The following is a 5,980-nucleotide window of genomic DNA, read 5'->3' on the forward strand; positions in this document are numbered from 1 at the left end:
GTTGACGAGGTTAAAAGCATCACTTCTTTCATTTGTAAAAAATATTAATATTCTGAAAACTCCTATGCTACCAGTGGTAACTACACAATTCCAAAAATGTTCCAACGTGCAATTCCCCCAAAAAATAAACAACGTGCAGTGATGTATAGAGCTATGATTGAATGGAACGCTCTACTAGATCATAATATCTCAAAAACCCTGAATAAAATCAGTTTAAAAAAACAAGTGAAACAACACATCGTACGCACTAGATTCGTGTAGTTACCACTGGCACTCCTAACTGAGCATTTTTTGTCTATTTTTGTTATTTATTGTTGTGTGTAGATGGTTCTTTTTTTTGTTATGTGTTTTGTGATTCTCACCAAAAACGGAGTCTGTGAGCATTGACGACTTCTATTGAAAAGTTGTTATTTGTTGTTATGTATGTTGATGTATTTTTTCTCCTTTGTTATGTTACGTGATGTTATGTGATGTCATTGTTCTTAGTTATAGGTTTTTATGATGATTTCTTGTATATGTTCTGTGTGGACCCCAGGAAGAGTAGCTTATGCTTTGCACTAGAAGACATTATATCAGCTAATTTCTCTCATTAAAAAAGACAGACCGATTTTCAAGCAAGAGGAGAGAGAAGAAGAGGTGGAATTGTATTACGTCAGAGACATGATTGCAGAGGATGACGTGCGGCAGTAACTTAAAAGAGGTATGTAGGAAGGTAAGCAAACTTGTTAAATGTTGAAACTGTAGAATTGCACTAAATGCACTTATTTTGCTGTGTGAAGACCCCTAGACCCCTAATGTAGACATTTTGTATTTCTACATTATCCCCTTACGTTTGAAAAAAAAAAAAAAAAAGTGTATGCCCATGGATATGTTTTGAGGTATGATCAGATTGAGTAGGATCCTATATAGTAGTAGATATAGTATTAAACAACATGCCTGTGAAGCATCTGAAGATGCAGCAAATCAACTGAAACAATACATATGATGTATTATATTCTGTAAACAGATGTCTATGTAGCCAATTCGTTTTATACAACTCACCAGAATGTGCAGTAGGGTGGTTTTCCTGGAGCTCTGGCACTTCTGAGAGCCTGGCTGTTTCGCTGCAAATAAAAAGCCTTCTTTCATGACGCTGGTCTGGATCACAAGACCGAGATAATCACATTGGCGATTAACCCTTCCCCTGCATAGCTCCTCTGAAAGCCAAGTACATCTCCCACAATTGAACAATTGTCAAAGAAATGTTGCTGTTTGATTGACTGGTTGAATAGTCCAGTGCATAGCAACTGTTACTAACCAACATAACCCAGACAAACCCAGGTCAAGACAGACCTAGGTTCAAACAGTATTTTAAATCATTAAAAAAAAACGTTGCTGTGTTTGATTGAGTTTGCCTGGTGCAATGGATCCAATGGAATAGTCCCAAAAGTGCAACCTCCTCCCACCTGGCACTCCAGACAGGCTGCAAATGCTCAAAGTATTGGGTTAAGCCATTGTAGGACTAGCAAAAATATTCCAGGAATCAAGGGGGCTAAAGAAGGTGCTTGACTCTTTTTTAAATTAAAAACATGATTTAAAGTGATTTTTGTTTAGTTTCTTTGACAATACTTTTTATTGCGATAATTTTTCAGGCTGTTGCAATAGCATTATGACATGCAATATACCAAACACTTCGGTGAACACTTGATATATCCACATGTTATGGTTAAATCAAGTGTCAACAGTTGACTCCCTTACTGAAGAGAGGCCACAGGAAAAACTGTAGGAATAAATACAGAGATAGAGTTGACAACGAAACGTTGACAGTGTTCAGGTGGTCGGCTTGAGCAAGGCACTGCACTGATGCGCTGATCTTAATCACATAATCGGTATAGTCATTGCTGACAACAGATTATTTATAAATCTGGAATTTTACACAGTGTGTATGGGGGAATGAATTCTCATTGACTGAATCTTATCTGCTACATGGCAAACCGGCCTAACTTAAATACTTTAGTCTTTCATGTCAGTCTTTAGAGTCTGGCAGACATTGATTTTTAGATAGCTAGAGGACAGGAATATCACTTCTTTAGATTGCACTATACACTACCTTGAAAAAAATCTCTGTATTCCTTTCTCTTTAGTAACCAAAATTGACAAAGCGTGACATTGTATGTATGTGAAAATGTGGTGGCACATAATGTGGATAAAAATGATAAGAAGAAGAAAATAAATGTGTTTTGGTGAGCAATTCCTAATTGCCTGTAGGCAGGGATGTACAGTACACCATGAGTTGAATAGGTAGGTAAACCCTAATGGAAATAACATTGACCTAGCAGAAAAGGTTTATAAAAACATTCGCTGAAAATAAAAAAAGGTAGGTAAATTAGTCTAACTTCCACTACATCACTGGTTGTAGGCCTATTCTGCTCCCTAAGCAGTGATGTGGAAAATCTTAGAAAATTGTTAGCCATGTTAGGATGAACAATTGCTGTTTCCCCCCCCCCCCCCCCCCTCAAATGTAGCATAGGCATAGCACAGGATTACATGATATCACTTGGTCAATCCTGAAACATACATTGTATGGGTGTTGACGATCTTAAGAAGCCAGAGAGCCATCCTGTGGTGTAATCTAGTCAAGACGGCCCAGGTCACCCCACATCTCTGGCTGCTTTCTGCACTCAAGACTGCTGCCTGACATGCCTGGATACCATCACACCATAACCACAACTGAACCAATAAACCGCAGCAATGCAATAAACTGAACTGTTTCCTCACAATTAAAACTTAGCTAAATAGATGACTTTGGACACACTGTCAAGCAATGTCTGCGTGGCTGGCTGCAGGGAAAAACAAATGAGTTACTAACAGGTGCGAATTCTGCTAGCTCTGTTTTTTTTTAATATTCCATGGGCTCCCTACCAGTATACTTATCTGTTTAGGTTATTTTAATTAAATAAATGGTTAAACTGAACTGAGTGTCCTGACTGAGATTGCTTTAATTAACTGTCACCCTTGGTCTTGGACAAGTTAATCAAGACCAAGTCAGGAGGGGGTAGTCACACAAAATGGTCTTGAGTACTACAATTCGGATAATGATGCATTCATGACTTTTCATAATCCATTCTGTTGCTGACATGGTTAAGAAGTGTTCAGTAGCATCTTGTGTGATTTAACTTTCCATGGAAGGTGGCCAACACTTTCCAAGAAACGAAAGATAACATTTTTAGAACATACGTTTATAAACATATAAACCATGATGGGCATCATAATATTCCAACCAAAATGAACATCTTTGGGCTTAGAAATTGAAGATTTTCTTTTTTCGTATTTTCTTTCTTTTTTTTTTTTTTTTTACAAAAAACGTAGTCATTCAATATACATCGCAACAACATACAAAAAGGGAAAAAAATATTTTAAATCACAGTGCCAATAACTTTTTTCTCGACAGGTTGCACATTACCTCAGCTGTATAACATACAGCATTTTTATTGTACATCCTAAGAACACACATGAACTCATAAGGCATCGGTTAATCATACCATCATTTTACATTCGTCTTAGTTGGCCCTGCAGGTGTAAACACCAGTATTACCATCAAAGGGATAGTTCACGCTAGTCACATTTCTGTCATTAACCACATACCTTCACTCCAGTCTACACACAAAACACTTTTTAAAAGTGCATTTTTCAACTTCATGCCTCTTGCGACAAGTAGGCAAATTGCAGTTGGATTCAAACAGAATATAACTAACACAAACCTTTTAGACACAACACAAGGCTACCATACTCTATTCATCAACCAAAATACATTTTAAACTGGTTTACTCCATTCAGAAATCATGTAGCTTTATCGTACTACTAAGTAGTAAGCCTTGTGCAAGGCAGGCCAATATCAGCCTTTATCTCAGTTATTGAGAACGCCAACTCATTTTGCAGTTGTAAGCCGCCAAACTTGGATTAGGAAAGGTTGTTTTCCCGCTATTCCCTCGATTTGATTGGTGAAAACAGTGGTAGTGCACATCCATTCGGGACAGATGTTATTGTAAGCCCTAAGGCCAAGATTCCCGTTGATTCCAGGTTAGGTTTTGTCTAAGACTTTCAATCTGACAGTTTCATATTGATTATGGACATTACGTTATTTTCATTTTTACAATGTCCATAATGTTGCAGAATGCTTATAAATCATCAACCAAGGTTATTTAGCAACTTGCACTTCCACATTTTCGAATATAATGGAAGTGGATGGGGTCCACTTTCTGGCCACAAAAAAACATGGAGAAGCAAGTTGCTTACTTAGAATAATGACTTAAAAAGTGTCTTAGTGTATTGACTGGAGTGAAGACAGAGTGAACTATCCCTTTTGAGCCGTGGCTCTGCACACTAAACAAAATCAGTTTAAGTTCCTCAGATTTGCAAATTGACTGTGCACCAAAACAAGTTGAACAAAATAGATATTTTCTTTTCTCAGTTTATGAAGAAGTTTGATTTGGCAACTTTCTAAGAAATGTCTGCCCCAAATTCCCAGGAATCATCAGCCTAATTTCTGGTCCATACGTTGAGTCTTTGGATATCTCTAGTCTACTTAGAATGAGTCATAAGGGCGATATCCCAAAGTTTTACCCAGTAAAGCTGTAAGTACCGAGAGTAGTCATGTGTCTAGCTGGGAAAGTAGGCATCACACCGCCTTTCCTGCCCTTAATCTCCATAGCAACAGAGAACAACTGGTGCCACTATAAGCAAGATGCTAGTGGTTTCTATGTATTCTTTATTATTATTATAGCCCACCATCCCTTTAAACAAGTTTACCATCAGGAACAGTATGCATGTCATATGCGATCAATCCCACTTCCCTAATTACACTAGTTTTAGCTGAACATTTCTGTAAACATGGAAATTATGCTCCTCTGAGTCTCGTAGGTGGTCAAAAAGATGGGTTTCTGGAATTCAATAGATGCAAAATGCTCATAAGATGCCGAGAGATGCCAGAGTACATTTTGTAAGAAAATATTTTTGGGTGAAGTTAATCACTTGAAATACTAATGTTGCATATATGCAATTCTGGGCATTAAGTACTGTCACACATTCATGCTTTGTATAAGCTATCATGTAAAATAATAATTTATGGCTCAAAAGCTGAATGAAAATGTACATTGAGTCTGGATCTCTTTGTTACACGAGTGTTAGCTGCCTATATTTGTAAATATATAAAAATGTACATGCATATAGGCAACATTGAGGTCTCCATGGGTTAATTTGACTTGATTTTGACCATACATGTTTTGGAGTGCCCCCCCCCCCCCTCCCATTGTTATTGGTTAGTGGTGGCTTAAGTTAGCTGAAGTTAGTAGTGGCTATTTAAACAACTCTGAACCATGGATTAAAGTTACTCCTGTCTACTTTCAAGGTAATGAACCGTCTAACACTTTAAAGTGTTAGTTAAGTGTCACATGACCATTCTGATATAAATTACAAAAACCTAAATATACGAGATATGGACCCAAACACTGTCCGGGAGCATTGTAAAAACGGATGCAAAAGTCTAGAAGTTGGAAACCCCTCCTTTAAATCTCTATGAGATGATTGATCCCGCATCAAGCACCTGTCAGGCCCGCAATAGGCTAGGTGCACGATCTCCACTACTTCCTGAAAGGCACCTGGCATGAACATATCCTGTCTCACTCTATTGGTTTAATTGATTAATCAGCTGTGCACTGTGTGTTCCAACAGTTTACCGCACAGCTGATTAATCAATTAAACCAATAGAGTGAGACAGGATGTTCATGCAAGATGCCTTTCAGGAAGTAGTGGAGATCGTGCACCCAGCCTATTAACAGTGGACAAAGAAATGGGTCTAGCAAACACTGGCTCGCCTCGAGGTGGTATTCGAAATTAGGATAATGGTTCCTGTATACAGTAGTACACACCTGCCCATAACCTGATGACACTGACTGGTCACATGATTATGACCAACAGTTGGCTTTGTTTCAAACTTGGACAC

This window comes from Nansenia antarctica (assembly GCF_963989245.1).
Source record: "Nansenia antarctica genome assembly, chromosome: 16".
NCBI classification, from domain to species: Eukaryota; Metazoa; Chordata; class Actinopteri; order Argentiniformes; family Microstomatidae; genus Nansenia; species Nansenia antarctica.